At 41.6% G+C, this 19962-nt stretch overlaps 1 protein-coding gene across 1 annotated transcript in view; it reads right to left on the reverse strand.

Moving 5' to 3' along the window:
- LOC126240266 (chondroitin sulfate N-acetylgalactosaminyltransferase 2-like) overlaps positions 1-19962 on the reverse strand; it is a 138693-nt gene that overhangs the window by 106997 nt on the left and 11734 nt on the right. Inside the window, exon 2 of the mRNA XM_049947912.1 lies at positions 2716-2812. The gene's annotated coding sequence lies outside the window, so the exon portion shown is untranslated. The remainder of the gene's footprint in view (positions 1-2715; positions 2813-19962) is intronic.

The raw sequence follows: 19962 nt of genomic DNA on the forward strand, positions 1-19962 counted from the left end.
CTGAAGACTACAACAACAACAACGATGAGGTGGGGAATGAGAAGGTTCACCAGTGAATCAGCGAGGATAGGAATATATGCAAAACGCTGACAACAATAAGCGAGAGGATGATAGTACTTCTGTTAAGATACCAGGAGAATAATTTCCATTGTAATGGAGAGGGCTGTAGAAGATAAAATTCCAAGAACAAAGTGTTCGGATTAAAAAGGCTGCAATGCAGGGATGTAGGCTTTCTGCAGATCAACCAACAAATCTCATAATTTTGTAATTGCCTACCATAGTTAATAACTTTCATGGCACCAAATATTAATAAATTTTAGTGGCGTGCCATCAGCACTGTCCAGTAGCACATGAGTATTTTACATACCATTTATTTCTCTTTATTTAACACCGCGTGATTAATTTAAAATAAGTTTTCAGTGTAATAAACAGTAATATTCGCCTCCTTTTCCAAAATGCCGTATCTTCATGCAGTATCGCTGCATTAGAGAGAGCATCTTTGACACTTATATTCTTTGTAACCTTTCTGTATTCTTTACTAGCGTACTCGACAAAGCTTTGCAATTCATAATCATGTGTTGGAATTGGATATACTCTCTAATCTGCTTCTCTCTATCCATTACTCCTCCCCCCCCCCCTCTCCCTCTGTCCATCTCTTTCTCCCCCCTCTGTCCCTCCAGACTCTCTGCCTGTCATCTTTCTCTATCTCTCCATCCCCTCCTTCCCATCACTCTATCCGCTTCGCCCTACCTCCCTCTCTGTGACCCTGACAGGCCTGTTTATTTAATTGTAAACAAATCATAGAGTGGGAAATGAAGTCCCTTAAAATGAGGAATGATTCGTGTGAGAGGGACGTATCTGGCAATATTATATAGAATTAAAGTACTTGGATTTCTAAATAGAATTCTAATGAAACACGTTATAACTACAAACGTTTATTTACGTCAAAACCGACTGGGAGAAAATAGATTAAAAGCCCCGCTATCGTAAATCTGACTGTTGTGAGAAAGAAAATTAAACCACATTTTCACAGCACACCAGAGCACGGCACAGCGTTTTCTTTCTGGCAGTCCGTTTTAACAGAAAACCAGTAACCGTTGTTTTAAAAAAAATATGCTCTAGTCCGCCTGAATATTTATTAGAGTATCGTGTAAAAATATGATGTAAATCGGTCAAGAATTTTTAAAATAGGTATGCTATACCTATGAGAATGTTTATCAGAGTAACATGTAAAAATTTCAAGTAAATCAGTCAAGAAGCTTCCGAGAATTTTGCTAACAACATTTCCGCTTTATATATTACGTATATTTATATAATATATTTTTTTTAAAAATACATCTCCATTCGAGTCTTTATTACAGCATCATGAAAAAATTTGAAGTAAATCGGTAGAGAACTTTTCGAGATTCTTGGTAACAACGTTAAACAACGTCTTGTCTTTATAGTAGTACAGCTGTGTCAAAATCCATGGCGCACATGGGTAATTTGTTTTGTGCTCAAAAAAACTGTATAATGATAAAAATCACCTTGCGTCTGTGTTTGGAAATGCGAACATCAACAAGAATATGGTTCGTTGAAGAAAAACTGAGAAACAAATATCCAAGGCGGACATTTCATGCAAGTTGCATTCTAACGCAAATCGGTAGCGCAACCATCCTTACTAGCTTTTGCCACTGTGAATTACTGTTCATCTAGGGACAACTCACCGGTGAGCCAGTGTGACATCTGTTCTGACGAAGTCATCATAGGTGTATGGTGAATAATTATCTGGTTGCTGCTGTACGCTACGGTCGCAGGTTCGAATCCTGCTTCGGGCATGGATGTGTGTGATGTGCTTAGCTTAGTTAGATTTAAGTAGTTGTAAGTTATAGGGGACTGATGACCTCAGAAGTTAAGTCCCATAGTGCTCAGAGCCATTTTCTGCTGTACCCCGTCACCAACTTATTTTATTTACTGTATAACATAAAGACAAAGTAGGAACAAAACTATGTAATTATATAATTATAAAATGAACATGTAGCCATGCTTGGTTTGAGCACAGTAATAGTTTGTCTTTTTGCGTCATTTTGGGAATCACAAATACAATCCAGCATCACAATACTGGCGTCTGAAGATACCTCGTCCACACAAAGAGTTTGCGAGCTTTTACGTGGGTTGTGGGGAACATTCTGCAACTCGTACGCGGCAGCTGGCAGGAGGTCCCAGCGAGGCAGCCTGGCCCTGACACCACCATTCTACAACCGGCTGGACTTCCCGAGGCTCTGTGTGAACACACCTGCATAAGCTCCCCACCTCTTCCCAAAATCTCACAGACTGTAGCTCTCTGTACCTAGCCCAGCCCGCAGCTTCACTGGCGCTCATCTGTGAAGAGTACGGCAACCAGCGAGTAACAAGCGGCTGAATGGGCCTAAATTCAGAACCCTACAATGTTTAAACCCTTCGATTGAATTCGTGACACTCCTCATCCAAAATTAAAGTGAGATGAGCCCAAGCAGTTAACTGAACGCAGATACTTCCTAACATGCATTCTCTGTTTGATCACTACACCACAAGCATGGAAACTGATGGAACAAGAAGATCCCGTGAGTAGCCACATAAAATGTTTATTGAATGAGATACATATATTGTAATTCTCGAAGAAAGTAGCTGTTTAATGCAGAGAATATACAGATTTTTATGAATTTATTATATTGGATCTCCAAGTAAGTGCCTTACCGTGTACTGTTCACACAGAAGGCGCTACAGCAGAATGGGGCCCTCTGCTGAGCGCCGGCCACCAGATACCGCCATTCCAGCTTCTGCTGTCCCACCCCTAAAATATAAAAGCCGTGAATAGATTGCTGGACACATTGACCTGTTTGCTGCAGCAGTTATGTCAAATACAAATTAATCTTGGCCATGTAGTTCAAAGTCAGCAACCAGCGCGATTGCCGCATTTGGGAAAAAAGTAGGTGACTGCTCCACAAGCGACAATTTACCAGTTCTGTTTCCCATGTCAGCTGCCTCAGAACCTGCTAGACTGATGGAATAGAGACACAGTACATTAGATGCTGCACTCGTGAAGCTCCCCCTGCACTTCCCTGTCGTAGTGACTGCCTCCACACAAATCTTCCGAGGACATGGAAGACACTGGTTCCTAACATTCTTGCGCCTTCAAAAACTATCTACCAGAAGTCAGAAAATAATGACAGACGGTGTCATGAAGCACATCAACTATGGAACAACTAGCACCTACGAAAATAATAAAAAATTAGCGGGCCCACAATACGCCAAGACTATGTTTGAAATATACTTGGCGTATCTTTCAGACACAATCTGAAGTCAGAAATGCTGTACCACAGGGTTCTAATTTAGGTCCTCTGTTGTTTAGGGTTTACATAAATGATCTGCAACTTGCATTGCAACAAGATGAAAAGATATCCCACTTTGCAGCTGTAAAGAAGTGCACAATATATGATACAGAAAGAACATTTTGACCCGCCACTAGAAGTCAGCATAAAGTACCTGGATTAGTCGATATTCCCCATGATGAAACTATTCCACTTGTTCTGTAAGATGTATGAGACAGGCGAAATATCCTCAGACTTCACGAAGAATGTAATAATTCCAATTCCAAAGCAGGCAGATACTGATAGGTGTGAATATTACGGAACCGTCAGTTTAATAAATCGTGGGTGCAAAATATTGGCACGCATTATTTACAGAAGAATGGAAACACTAGTGGAAGCGATCTCACGGAAGATCAGTTTGGGTTCTGGAGAAATGTAGGAACCTGCGAGGCAATACTTACCTTATGACGTGAACTGCTCCCACACACAGCCCTGCAGCAGAAGGGAGCAGCCACCAGATACCGCCATTCAAGCCAGCTTGAAGAAGGACAAATCTACGTCTCAGAATTTTTAAATTTAGCTAAAGCATTTGAAAATGTTGATCACACATTTGAAAATTTTGACTGTAATACACGTACAGAGATTCTGTATACATCTTGTACAGGAACCAGACTGCGGTTGAGTCAAATAACATTAAAGAGACGTAACTACTGAGGAGAGAGTGAGAGAGTGTACCCTAACCCTGATTTTATCCAACATGTACACTCAGGAAGAACACCGGGCATAAGTTTTAAAAGAGAATTAATATTCAAGGATAAGAAATAAAAATTTTGGGGCTTGTTGAGATTGTAACTCTATCATACATGGAAAAGAACTTAAAAGATCAACTGAACAGAATGGATACTGTCTTGAAAACAGATTATAAGATGAAAATCAGTGAAAGTAAAACCAGGGTAATTGAATGCAGAGTAATCAAATCCGCCAGTACTAAGTGGATTGCATAATGAAATGAGACACTAATAGATGAGTTTTGCTATTTGCGTAGTAAAAAACTGACGATGGCAGAAGTAAAATGCATTTATTATGCATTCTGGGGACAACAATAAAAGCGTTTCTGAAGGAAAGTAATATCGAAAAGAAATCTGTTAGGAAGACTTAGTATCTGAACGTATTTGTCTGGAGCGTAGCCTTGTATGGAACTGTAACGTTTACAATAAACAGTTCAGACAGGAAAAGAGTAGAACTTTTTTTTTTATTTGGTGCTCCAGCAGAATGCTGAAGGTAGGATTGATGAATCAAACAACTAATGAAGAGATATTAGATCGAATAGAGGAGCAAATAAATTTATGACAGAAATTGACTAAAAGAAGAGATCACTTAAAAGAATGCATCTGAGACATCGGCACTTTAGTAATGGCGAGAAGTGAAGGGGTAAAATTTGTAGAGGGAGCTCGAGAGTTGACTACAGTTAGCAAATTCATACGTATGTAAGTGGCAGTATTTATGCAAAGATGAAGAGGCTTGCCAAAGATAGGCTTGCTTGGAGAGCTGCTTCAAACCACCACCACAACAGCAACAACACAAGAAAAGGAACACAAGGACGTACAAGTGCTCTTTCACACCTATCAGTATCTGCCTGCTTAGGAATTGGAATTATTACATTCTTCGTGAAGTCTGAGGATATTTCGCCTGTCTCATACATCTTACAGAACAAGTCGAATAGTTTCATCATGGGGAATATCGACTAATCCAGGTACCTTATGCTGACTTCTAGTGGCGGGTCAAACTGTTCTTGCTGTATGTTACAAGTAACATCAACATACGGATCATCGTCGCATTTTGATGAGAATCAGTACATACAGTTTACGAGCTTCTCATAGAATTACACAAGGTACTAAAATAGTCCAGTCAGTGAAATAATGGAGTTAAAGACAGTTTACGAACGTGTGTGGAAAACCCACACCTCATAACTTACGAAGTTCCTCAAGATATCTGAAGACGGCACGATTACTTCTGCTGTCGATTAAGAGTAACAAACTAGTTTATTCTGCATATTTGCATTCACTATGTGATGTTCAGTCATTTCTCGTGGAAACCCAGCTTACAGAGACGTAACATAGACGTGTCTTATGTGTAGAACACACTTACTGAAATATTCGCTGCTATTATGCCGTGGTCGGATGAATTTCTTATTAAAACCCAACATTTCGTCTCCATCTGCGAAGGACATCTTCATGAGTGTAGTAGCTTTTTCGAAGGTCTAATGCACACGATGGCTCGCCACTTAGTGAAGTGAAATTCCATTTTCGCGTGCTCCCACGATGAGGCGTGACGTCACGCGTTTCGAAAGCTCGAACGCATTTGGCCATTTTCAGTTGTTGTTGTCCATTATTGCTCTCTCTCCATAGAAGAAAAAGTCTGGCGCACGTCTTCTTCAGCGCAGGAATCCGGATACCATTCATTTTCACACACTCTAGCCTTTCATAGGATCCGCTTGTGACTTCCAGTTCGTGAGTCATATCAAATAGAATCCGGCGGTCTCCTGACAACAAATTATGTTCCATGAGATCTGATCTGTGAGTTTCTCGCCTTTTACAGCTCCATTCTGTTCCCCTAGTTGATTTTCGGCCGTTATTTTAGTAATACCCACGTACACGCCTTCACAGCTACCCGCTGTCCTGCAAATTCCTGCTTTTTCCAGCGGTTTGCGAACATCCTTGGCAGCTTTAGGTCTTCCTATATCTTCCAGGTGCTTTTGCAAATTACAGCGATATTCCATTTCGCCAAGATATTTCCTATGTGATCAGTAACGTCTTTAATGAACGGCAGGAAAGACTTTAAATTTCACAGACATCTGTACATTGCTATGATCTACCCATGTCTGTCTTAGCGCTCTTTTTATCTCAATGGACAAATATTCATTCTTCAGCAAAGCACATGTGAGATATTCTAATACCGCATCGAGCAGATCCGGTTTGCCGATGTCGCTCGGTCGATCCGCTAAGTTTTTTACAAAAGTTCGCTTTTGTTGTGGGTGTTATTAAGAATGCTTTAGATAATAGTTCGTGTTTGTGGGTTTTCGTTATACCGTGTGGCCCATTTCTTCTTTCTTGAAGACTAGCACATCAGGAAAATGTCATCCACCTCCTCCTCCATAGTAGGCTGAATCTTCGGATTAATCTCTTCGAGATGTTCATGAAAACGACTTCTTCCCTCCCTACCAAGTCTCCATAGCGCAAAGAATGTGTCATCCACGTAACGAATGCAGTTGAAATAGTTTTATCAAGGCCTTGGTGATGAATAGGTGAGTGAACCAACGGCACTTGCTGTATGTTTCAGTAGAATGTTTTCATTGTGAATTTTCAGCAACCCATGAAGTTCCTATGGTGGCAAAACTGAAGTGAGCAGACATTTCTGGTCGATTGAGGAGTCTTTTTTTTATCAACCATGATAGTCGCATGCTTACTTAGGATGTCTGTGGATGTATTACGTCGGAAATCTTACCACAACAATCGTCAGCCCCATTCTAACTGCTGTTGCAGTGCCCTTGTCAGCAGGCTTTCAGCGTTTTATTGTATTCCTATCACCCATAGTTACTTTACGGTTTGAAGGTTTCACGCTGTCTAATACTCTTGCTGCATCTGTATGGATTTTTTCAGCCGACACTACGAATGCCTGCTTCAACACTGGCTGTAATTCCCTCCATTGGCACAATTCGTGGACTGATGGCAAGTGCAGACCTTTCATCTTTAGACGTTGAATGTTCCACATAAACTGATATGGTATGGGAAGTGTCTAAATGCCGCATCCTCTAATTAGGTTGCAAAGTACTAAAGTATCATACAATGATTTGTCACTTATTTCTCAGCCACTGGTACACAATTTATTACTAACAGTAGTAAGGAGAGACATTAATTTAAAGTTTATGCTTGCCAAGCCCTGGCGCGTCTGCTGAATGTGCTCCCGTAATAAAGCATCCTACGACAGTTTCAAAATCCGCTGCGCCTTTGCCGAGCCAAATAGCCGCTTTATCTTCAGTAATTTCAGAATAACACCGACTGCCCCTTTTGTTCCCTCACATTTCTCTGCCCATTTTGTCGGAAGCTGCAGTTGGAATGTATTTATCTCTCACTTTTTACCCCGTTTTACATAATTTATTGTGCATATGAAAAGACACAAAGAATACGAAATGATCTTACAGCTTTTACTCTGGAAAGCGTCCTTTGTCTTGCTCTGTTCCCTTATACTCCCGTAGATTAGTTTTTTACACATTACCTTGGATTGTATGACAACACTAGGGACTCTGCGTTCCCACACTTCTTATGATGAAGCACTGGATGCAAGTATTTCAACATTTCCCTTTCATAATGTCGCTGTTCGTTTACAGTCTTGCTTGTTTTCGTTTTTATATGTATAGATCTTCCCATCAGGATGCTTGATAAAGGTGAGTCCCCTTGCCCCTCATTATTGGAATGATTGATTTTCAAATAGGAACCCCTCATTTTTACTGAATATTTGGATTCTGTGCCAAAAAATACGTACAGTTATAACAAACAATTGTTTGCCAATCGTAGTAGTCTGCGGTGTAATCTACGAATACCTAATGTGGGTGTTTTTGTAATTAAGAACCGACACATTTGATTCTACATTTCATTTACATTGTGAATGTAAACCTTTTTGTTCTAACGGTTGATACTGATGTTCAAACGTTACTTGAGAGTAGCAAACGTGATTGTGAAGTACAGACAATATGGCTAGAAATTGACATTTCTGGCAAATAAGCTGCTTATATGGTAACGTGCTTTTCTGTTCCCTATGGGATTGACTGCTGTGAGTGCAAACCATCAGAATGCTATTACTTTGACGTTGTTGTTCCTGGATCACGCTACACGCAGATTCGAACCGAACATCGAAACGACTAACCACATTACACTGTACAATCAAATTTGCTACACTCAAGTAAATTTCATCCCATATTTCACACAATGGGATGCAAATAAACACAGCAAAAACAAAGAGGATGGTCAACAGTATAGGACGCAGACTGTCCAATATTGAAATAGGACAACCTACCATTAGCCAAGTAAGTGCCTTTAAATATCTTGGAAGCACAATAACTGAAGACTTGAGATGTCACCAAGAGGTGAAAACTCGAATTGCCATAGCGAAGGAGGCATTCAACAGAAAAAGGAGACTCTTATGTGGCAAATTAGATAAAGGTCTAAGGAAAACGCCTGGCAAGTGTTTTGTCTGGAGTGTGGCACTATATGGGGCAGAAACATGGACGCTGAGACGAGAGGATGAAAAAAGGTTAGAAGCATTTGAGACGTGGATGTGGAGGAGAATGAAGAGAAAAAGCTGGATGGAAAGAGTGAGTAATAAAAGAGTATTGGAAAGGGCTCGTGAGAGAAGATGTCTGCAGAAGGTTATAATAGAAAGAAAAAAGAACTGGTTGGGACATTCATTGAGAAGGGAGTGCTTGCTAGCAGACGCTTTGGAAGGATTGGTTTGTGGGAGAAGACTGAGAGGAAGAAAGAGATACAAGATGATAGACGACATAAAGGGAAGAGGAAATTGTGCAGACGTGAAGAGGATGGCACAAGACCGGACAGCCTAGCGCACTACCATGTGAAACCTGCCTTTTGGCACTGATGATGAAGTAAATTTCGAACATAAATATCAACCGTTACAATACAATGGTTTACATTTACCTGGTAAATGAAGTGTAGAATCAAATGCATCGGTTCTTAATTGCAAAAACAGGCACACTTGATATTTGTCAATTATAGCGTCAGCTACACGAGTTGAAAACAACGATTCTAGTGAACCGTACGTATTTTTTGGCGTAGAATTCCAATATGCAATACAAATGGGGGGAGAAGAGTTCCCATTCGAAAATACAAAGTTCACCTCTTCCACGCAGGAGGGGTGATTACGGGGTGCCAATTTTCCCACAGATAGATGTCCCGTTTACTAATACCAACTTTTAACCTAGGAATTTCTTTCGTATGATGAGTCGTTTTCAAGATATTTAGTTGTCTCAAGTTAAAACTAACACCCTGTATAAAAGTGACATGGCTCCTAATATGACAGATGTTTCTAAATTAGCTCTCTTTGCTGATGACACTAGCGTGCTGCTGAAGAACATTGAGTGGAACATAGGCAGTGTATCAAATTCTGCAGTTCAAGGCGCAAGTAGGAAATAATTTTATGCTAAATCACATTAAGACTCCGTTTTTACAGTTTTTAAAATATATTTCAACCAAAACTGACATTTTCATTACAAAGAACTGGCACATGATTAGTGATCTGAACAATACATATTCCTAGGAACTCAGGCAGATATTAGCCTGTCATAGAAAGCACATCTCCAGGAACTTTTTCAAAAACTGAATGCTGCTGCATGTGGCATTATAACATTACCTACAATATGTGTTAGCCCAACGAGGAAATAGGGTTACTTTGCTTATTTTCATTCGTTTGCGACATACAGCATTACATTCTGGAATAACTCTTTCCATTCACATAGGGTATTTTTGTCTTAGAAGAGGGCAGTTCGAACAATGTATGTTGTTAAGTTCACGAATGCCTGTTCAGGAGCCTGGGAATTATGGCATTGGCCTCTCAACACATATTTTCCTTAGCGTCGTTTGTTGTTAACAATATGAGCTTATTTCCAAAAAGTGGCAGCTTTCGGTAATTTAATGCCTTGTAGAAATCAGTCTGCATTTGGATCGCACCATCTTGACTCTTGTGCAGTATTCCGCTGCATCCATTTTCAATAAGCTATCACAAAAATTAAAGAATCTCAGCGGCAATACACGCACTTTCAACTATAAAATTAGGGATTTTCTTGCGGCTCAGTCCTTCTACTTCTTTTTGGAAGCTCTTGCTCCTTCTACTCTGTTTGGATGCTCCTACAAAAAATTAAGCAGATTAGTGTGATCTATTGTTGAAAGTTGTTGTTGTGGTCTACAGTCCAGAGACTCGTTTGATGCAGCTCTCCTCTCCATGGTACTCTATCCTGTGCAAGATTCTTCGTCTCCCAGTACCTACTGCAACCTACATCTTTCTGAATCTGTTTAGTGTATTGATCTCTTGGTCTCCCTCTACGATATTTACCCTCCAATACTAAATTGGTGGTCCCTTGATGCCTCAGAATATGCCCTACCAACCGATCCCTTCTTCTAGTCACGTTGTGCCACAAATTTCTCTTCTCTCCAATTCTATTGAATACCTAATCATTAGTTACGTGATCTACCCATCTAATTTTCAGCATTCTTCTGTAGCACCACATTTCGAAAGCTTCTATTCTCTTCTTGTCCAAACTATTTATCGTCCACGTTTCACTTCCATACGTGGCTAAACCCCACACAAATACGTTCAGAAACGACTTCCTGACACTTAAATCTATACTCGATGTTAACAAATTTCTCTTCTTCAGAAATTCTTTCCTTGCCATTGCCAGTCTACATTTTATATCCTCTCTACTTCGACCATCATCAGTTATTTTGCTCCCCAAATAGCAAACATTTACTACTTTAAGCGTCTCATTTCCTAATCTAATTATTTCAGCATCACCCGATTTAATTCAATTACTTTCCATTATTCTCGTTTTGCTTTTGTTTATGTTCATAATATATCCTCCTTTCAAGATCCTGTCCATTCGGTTCAGCTGCTTTTCCAAGTCCTTTGCTGTCTCTGGCAGAATTACATTGTCATCGGCGAACCTCAAAGCTTTTATTTCTTCTCCATGAATTTTTATTCCTTCTCCAAATTTTTCTTTTCTTTTCTTTACTGCTTGTTCAATATACAGATTGAATAACATCGGGGAGAGGCTACAACCCTGTCTCATTCCCTTCCCAACCACTGCTTCCCTTTCATGTCCCTCGACTCTTGTAACTGCCATCTGGTTTCTGTACAAATTGTAAATAGCCTTTCGTTCCCTGTATTTTACCCCTGCCACCTTCTGAATTTGAAAGAGAGTATTCCAGTCAACATTACCAAAACCTTTCTCTAACTCTACAAATGCTAGAAACATAGGTTTCCTTTCCTTAATGTATTTTCTAAGATAAGTCGTAGGGTCAGTATTGCCTCACGTGTTCCAACATTTCTACGGAATCCAAACTGATCTTCCCCGAGGTCGGCTTCTATCAGTTTTTCCCTTTGTTTGTAAAGAATTTGTGTTAGTATTTTGCAGCAGTGGCTTATTAAACTGATAGTTCGGTAATTTTCACATCTGTCAAAACCTGCTTTCTTTGGGATTGGAGTTATTGTATTCTTCTTGAAGTCTGAGGGTATTTCGCTTGTCTCATACATCTTGCTCACCAGATGGTAGAGTTTTGTTAGGCCTGGCTCTCCAAGGCTATCAGTGGTTCTAATGGAATGTTGTCAACTCCCGGGGCCTTGTTTCGACTTAGGTCTTTCAGTGCTCTGTCAAACTCTTCACGCAGTATTATATCTCCTATTTCATCTTCATCTACATTCTCTTCCATTTGTATAATATTGTCCTCAAGAACATCGCCCTTGTATAGATCCTCCATATACTCCTCCCATCTTTCTACTATCTCCAAAGGTCTCTCTGTCCTCAAGAACATCGCCCTTGTATAGATCCTCCATATACTCCTCCCATCTTTCTACTATCTCCAAAGGTCTCTCTAATTTTCCTATATACTCCTCCCATCTTTCTACTATCTCCAAAGGTCTCTCTGTCCTCAAGAACATCGCCCTTGTATAGATCCTCCATATACTCCTCCCATCTTTCTACTATCTCCAAAGGTCTCTCTAATTTTCCTGGTGATTATGCCAGTGTATTCTCAATGACTGATCGTCAACTTAGAATTCGAATAAATTTTACTTAATACATTAATAACTTCATTATCAACTCCATAGGTATTAATATCGCATTTAGACTATTGAAATTATTTCCTCATACCACGCCGCGAAACAACACGTATATAATAAAAGTAATAAGATTAAAATGCCTGCGAGTGGTACATAGTTTCTTGTAGACACGACGATGAACCCCGCCTTAATACAAATTAAGAAATCTGGCCACTTCATTCACAGCGTGGTCATGAGTGGGTCCGAACACGGTAGCTCTGTTCTGCCGATATGTGACGTCACCATGTCGACCCGTTTTACCGTGCTGATTCTGTACAGCCGGCTGGCACTTCACTGCCATGACTTAACTTCAACGCCTGAGGGTCACATGACCGCCTGATACCAACTGCACATCATGTACAGCTCTCCAAACGAACAGCCTACTCTTGTAAGGGAGTGACTGACATTTTGTACTGTGAGCTGATTATTATTAAAGACATGTCGTCCGATGCGGGACGTATCGCCACGACAACCGCACTACGCCTGCCCACTGCTGCTGACTGCGCGCCAGCAGTCAACCCCCCCCCCCCCCCCCCCTGGTTGTGGCAGCGTCTCCTCCGCCCCCCCTCACTCCTTCAACCGCCACCCACTGCGGAACAGGTGGTGCTGGCTCAGCCCTGCCTCCGGCCACAGCTCGGCTCTCGGTTTGTCCACAGGGGGGAGAGCAGCGAAAGCGCGGGGAATCGATAGAGGCGCCCATTAGCTCGGTTCTGTGGCCTCTCCCTCTCTCCTTCTCACACTCTCCCCCAAGCAGTCAGCTGTGGGGCCGCGTGTTGTAGACTCGTGCCCTGCACTCCGCAGTTAGTGCTCCCCTGATCCTACTGCGACGACGGCCTCGCTACGTAAAGGACACCACTCACGCGTGCGGACCGTGTGAATCTTGGGGACTTCCTCAACAGCTGTGGAGAAGTCCTCCGACCCAAAGCTAGAGTAATAAGCGGCAGTCGTAATTAATTACCACCACGATAAAAGCAAGTTAGGTAATTACATCTTTGTTTGTTGGTACAGACCTGCATCAAAGCCGCTTTAAGGTCGCTCAGGGCCCAATCAGAAATGTGTACTTAGACTACTGGCCATTAAAATTGCTACACCAAGAAGAAATGCAGACGATTAACGGGTATTCATTGCACAAGTATATTATACTAGAACTGACATGTGATTACATTTTCACGCAATTTGGGTGCATAGATCCTGAGAAATCAGCACCCGCAACAACCACCTCTGGCCATAATAATGGCCTTGATACGCCTGGGCATTGAGTCAAACAGAGCTCGGATGACGGGTACAGGTACAGCTGCCCATGCAGCTTCACCGCGATACCACAGTTCATCAAGAGTAGAGACCGGCGTATTGTGACGAGCCAGTTGCTCGGCCACCGTTGACCAGACGTTTTAAATTGGTGAGAGATATGGAGAATGTGCTGGCCAGGGCAGCAGTCGATCATTTTCTGTATCCTGAAAGGCCCTTACAGGACCTGCAACATGCGGTCGGGCATTATGCTGCTGAAATGTAGGGTTTCGCAGGTATCGAATGAAGGGTACAGTCACGGGTCGTAACACATCTGAAATGTAACGTCCACTGTTCAAAGTGCCGTCAATAGGTGACCGAGACGTGTAACCATCGCAGGCGCTCCTGTCTGTGATGCAGCGTCAAGGGTAACCGCAGCCATCGTCTCCGAGCTGATAGTCCATGCTGCTGCTAACGTCGTCGAACTGTTCGTGCAGATGGTTGTTGTCTTGCAAACGCCCCCATCTGTTGACTCTGGGATCGAGACGTGGCTGCACGATCCTTTACAGCCATGCGGATAAGATGCCTGTCATCTCGACTGCTAGTGATATGAGGCCGTTGGGATCCAGCACGGCGTTCCGTATTACCCTCCTGAACCCACCGATTCCATATTCTGCTAACAGTCATTGCATCTCGACCAACGCGAGCAGCAATGTCGCGATACGATAAACCGCAATCGCGATAGGCTATAATCCGACCTTTATCAAAGTCGGAAACGTGATGGTACGCATTTCTCCTCCTTACACGAGGCATCACAACAACGTTTCACCAGGCAACGACGGTCAACTGCTGTTTCTGTATGAGAAATCGGTTGGAAACTTTCCTCACGTCAGCACGTTGTAGGCGTCGCCACCGGCGCCAACCTTGTGTCAATACTCTGAAAAGCTAATCATTTGCATATCACAGCATCTTCTTCCTGTTGGTTAAATTTCGCGTCTGTAGCACGTCATCTTCGTGGTGTAGCAATTTTAATGGCCAGCAGTGTATTTTAGAGACATACTCTTTTACTTCCGTGTAATATGTGACGAGAACGTCTGTCCCGGCACACGTGGTGCCTTTCACCAATATGGTGAGATCTCCGTGGCGCTATCAGCACGTAGGCGACATCGGGATGTTTTCCTGAAACAGGATTCAACCTTCATAACCTTTGTAACGGAGATGAGAGGAAGATTGGGAGTTTGGTAATATCAGTATTGTCGACTACAAAGGAGTAATGTTGCGCATAGATTCTACAGGAGTTGTTCGTTATTACTTTTATGTAACACTTTTATTTAGCCTTTAGATACAGGTGAGATTATAAAGAATTAGAGTAGGTGGGGTATCAGATCTACTACCCTTTATTATACAGTCAGTCAGCTATCTAATTTAATTAGAGACGAGTGCTCTTAGCCACACACGTTCTGCTAACTGCTGGTCCCCTGGGCCTGTTTCACTATTACTATATGGACACTTAGCTTTGCGGTACAGGAGACAAGTCGTCAGCTATAACTTGGTCCTGTTGTGAAGGCATTGCTAATTATGCATATAAAATTTTTTTCGTGATTTGCTTTAGATTTCTATTCTTTTTATTTTGTTCATTTGGGCATTTCTAATTGTGATTACGTAACATTCTACGGTGGTTTTTAAACGTAAAGATGTAATTGCGATTATTTCGTTTGCCAATGGACAAATATGTTTCTTGCTCTTTACCTGTGGTAAAGTTTGTAAAGTTCTCTTTTGGAATATTATTAAGTGTGAAAACTGCAGTCAATAACATTTATAAAGATTTATGTAATTTACGATAACGACATAACATCTATAGACAGAGGACAGCGATAGTGATATCGATAGTCGAAAGGTTGTTGTGTAGTAGAGGGGATGGCGGATGGTGTGTCTGTGAAGCGTGCGCGGAAAAATAGTACTGTGTTTTACGAAAAGCATATGTAATTGTATGGACAGTGATACCGCCAGCGAACTTTAAGAACAAATAAACCGGACTGTGAAAGTGCCGCTAACAATACTTTGTTGTGGCCGACACGAACAGTGCTTTTATGCGAATGAACTTTGCTGGTATTGAATTTGGGTGGTGGAACTGTTGTCTATCACATTCTATCAAGCCGTGAAATTTGAAGACTTTAATTAACTGTGCAATATAAATGACTTCCAGTGACGTTGTCGAAGTTTGAAATGCGAGAACAGAGTGGACGTTGTTTACGGTGTGCTTCACACACGAAAACAATTCTATGAACTGTATTTGTGGCTAAGACTATATGAATGTGACGAATTGTGTAATTATGGACGATAGCGTCACGGACAGTGCATAAAGTGTAAAAACGAGCGATGTCTACGTAATGTACTTTGAAAGAGAGGACATGTCAACAACGTTCGTATACTGGCGTCTTGTGGTTTGTTAATCACCACGGGGTTAATGATACAGCTGTGCCGGAACTTTATTTGCGTTTCGTCGGAGAAGATTAACCAGCGGAACTGCCTGTATCCTGCTCTCATCATCGTAACCCGCCGACATCGTGCTGCCCAACGCAACGCTTCGTATGCAACAAAGAGTTAAGAGATTTCGCCGAACGCTATCCCCTGACCGAGAAACTTTCTTTCTCTATTAAAAGTATAAGAATTACAGACTCTATTCAAATAAATTCTTTGTTTAGTTTATGTTTGCTTTCTGCTAACGAAAATAAAATTATAATCAGTGAATTAAAAGTTGCCTGGTAGTCATTGTTGAAACACCAATAAATATAAACTACTTCCTCTCATTAGAACTAATTCTCCTTGCATGTCAAAATTATTGTAGTTATTTTATGTAGTTTTATGTATTGTTATGAGACTAGACGTTTGACAGTGACTAATAAGAACATTTTGTCGCGAAATATGGCGTCGTGCGAAAATTACGGCGACCGCCATAATTGCTTGCGTTCTGACCAATAACGTAAAAGCTGCTATTCCCGTATTGGTGCATTTCCTGACGTGAGCGTGAATTATAAATGTCAGCTGTCAAATCACGTAGGGACTGTTTACCCATTAATAAAAGTTTTTGATATTGTATTGTTACGAGTCGTAGTATTAAGAGACACTGGTTATACTCAAAAGTGGGTAGATGTATGGTGAACCCCCCAGCGTTCATGCAATTATTAACAGTATCGTGTGTGATTCACGAAATTTTGTCACTTTTTCTAATTTCTTTCAGATATTGTCTTAGATGCCTTTGAAGTTTCAGAGAACATATACACAAGTTTGTCGATTCAGGTTAATTTCAGAGCAGTTTCTTGTGAATATTAGAGTTTTCAGTTCATAAATAAAATGGAATCGTGACCAATTGAGAAGTGTAACAAGGAGTGTGGTATTCCAACTAGAATTTTGGATGACTTCACAGTTCAGATTTTGATAATTATTTTTCCTGTGGTTTGAGGTCACCACACTGTCATTTACTGAAATGCTGAAGTATTACTCGTTCAGAATAATACTTCAATAATTCCAAGAAATTACTAATTACTTATCTCGAAGTTGTTATGTGTCCCCAGAGTCTTTCCACTGGCTTTCCACCGACTGAAGAAACTAAGTCTTCATCTGCTACTATGGCGGATTTGCCACTCCGTATGGTCACTGCTCCATTCTGTAACTGTTTGGCGAATCTGATAACGGCCTCTTTTATATCTGTCATAATTGATGTGATTGCATGCGGCCTTCTCGTGTGACCTCAATCCTGCCTTGTTTAATTCACCAACACGTTTTCCATCACGTGCACTGATGCTGTGTTGCCCGGTTGGACTATCTCTTTGGGAGATGTCCATCTACATGTGACTCCCTTAATGTTAGATCGGTTCTGCTCTCATACATTATGTGTGTCAGTGGAATATCTCCTCCGTCTTATTTGACCTTGTCCTCTCAGTGTCGTGACGCCTTCTCTAGTGTTCTGAGCTGGCTGCTTGCCTAAATGACAAGTGGCCTTCAGTTTAAACTGTTGTTATCTTTTCCATATATCCTGTTAGCTGTTCTGCTTGTCATGTTCTCCGGCGAGAAAAGACACTTAAGCCATCACCAAGTAATTTTCTTTTTGATCTGACTGTTAATTAAATTTTTAAATTGTCTAACATCACGACACATCTAATAAAATTTTATTTCTGAACTGTCATCATTTCCGACGTCTACTGTAATTTTAGTTTAGTTTTCACTATTTGTTCGGATAAGAAACAGTTGCCAAGTGGAAGTTACAAGTACGACCAATATTTACGAATAAAAGGCAACGAGATCATTTCTCGACGAAGTTTGATATTTCAAACGAAGACCTTCATTAGAGAAAGCAATTTCTTATAATGTACATCTGGAGTGCAGCATTGTATCGTAGAGAATTATGGACTGTGCAAAAACCAAAAACGAAAGGCTTCAAGCGCTTGAGATGTAATGCTATAGAAGGATCCTGAAAATGAAGTGCGTGAGATAAGAAATAAAAATGTTCTCCGCAGAACTGGCGATGAGAGGAACATACGGATAAAACACTGACCCTGACGAAGGGTAGGATGACAGGATGCGTCAAGAGATCAAGGACTTACTTTAACGTTCGTAGAGGGAGCTGGGAAAGGTGAAACCTGTAGGGAAAGACAAAGATTGGAATTTTGGATTGGATTGTTTGGGGGAGGAGGCCAAACAGCGAGGTCATCGAACTCATCGGATTAGGGAAGGACGGGGAAGGAAGCCGGCCGTGCCCTTTCAAAGGAACCATCCTGGCACTGCATTTGCCTGGAGCGATTTAGGGAAATCACTGAAAACCTAAATCAGGATGGCCGGACGCGGGAATGAACCGTCGTCCTCCCGAATGCGAGTCCAGTGTACAAATATTGAAATACATCGGACAAATAGTTGAGGGCGTTCGGTGTAAGTGCTACTCTGGGATGTAGAGGTCAACACACATCAAATTAGTCAGAAGGCAAAAAAAAATGGTGGAATCAATCTCAGTGCCACACTTTTATGTATTAGGAATGTGGACCACATTAAAATAGTTAAAACTTTACCATCAGTTTCCAAACATCGTCCAATCCGCGTTACCTACTAAAGCTATAAGAACGTGTAGATTATTGTACGGGTCTGTAATCAACGCAACATCTAGCTATAGGAAGCTGAAGTAACCAACTAAAACAGTAATCAGCCAATCAGTTGCTGACTTTTTTTTATTTTTAGATTTGATCCACGTTCCGATACCTCTAAGGGCATCTTCTTCAGAAGAACAAGGAGTTACTTGGAGTGCATTACGTAAAACAATGCTGCATGTATCAGGAATTGAGACGCTGAAGTCACATACGTATAATATGACTAAAATCCATTAAAACGGTAAGATTAAAAATAGTTATGGCTAATACAGAGAGAAACGTCAAATTTGTTCAAAAATGTGTGTAAAATCTTATGGGACTTAACTGCTAAGGTCATCAGTCCCTAAGCTTATACACTACTTAACCTAAATTATCCTAAGGACAAACACACACACCCATGCCCGAGGGAGGACTCGAACCTCCGCCGAGACCAGCCGCACAGTCCATGACTGCAGCGCCTTAGACAAATTCGTTGACGTTTGACGTTTGTCTATTCAATAACATTAGCTGTATTTAATCTTATAGTTTTAATACACACACATCAAAAAAGGTTTGCATAATTCCGCTTTCCAGAACTCCTGCAGATAGACGTTGACTGTGGATATTGTATCGCAGATGTCAGCAGAGATGTCAGCAAACCGGCCCAAAGATGTAAATAGCCACACATGAGCAGCGTCTATTAGACGGAGGAGGTCCGTCAGCCGATCAGTTGCAGTCATTTCACCAGGAAGGCTCGTGTTGATTCTACTTAACCATGCCTAGGCCGGCAATACCGCGGTTCGATCGCGTCCCCATTGTTACTTTGTGTCAGGAAAGGTTCTCAACAAGAGAAGTGTCCAGGCGTCTCGGAGTGAACCAAAGCGATATTGTTGAAACATGGAGGAGATACAGAGAGACAGGAACTGTCAATGACATGCCTCGCTCAGGCCGTCCAAGGGCTACTAATGCAGTGTATGACCGCTACATAATGATTATGGCTCGCAGGAACCCTGACAGCAGCGCCACCTTGTTGAATAATGCTTTTCGTGCAGCCACAGGACGTCGTGTTACGACTCAAACTGTGCGCAATGGGCTGCATGATGCGCAACTTCACTCCCGACGTCCATGGCGACGTTCATCTTTGCAACCACGACACCATGCAGTGCGGTACAGATGGGCCCAACAGCATGCAGAATGGACCGCTCAGGATTGGCATCACGTTCTATTCACCGGTAAGTGTCGCATACGCCTTCAACCAGACAATTGTCGGAGACGTGTTTGGAGACAACGCGGTCAGGCTGAACGCCTTAGACACAGTGTCCAGCGAGTTCAACAAGGTGGAGGTTCCCTGCTGTTTTGGGGTGCCGTTATATGGGGCCGACGTACGCCGTTGGTGGTCATGGAAG

Source organism: Schistocerca nitens, chromosome 1 (genome assembly GCF_023898315.1).
Source record: "Schistocerca nitens isolate TAMUIC-IGC-003100 chromosome 1, iqSchNite1.1, whole genome shotgun sequence".
Lineage (NCBI taxonomy): Eukaryota > Metazoa > Arthropoda > Insecta > Orthoptera > Acrididae > Schistocerca > Schistocerca nitens.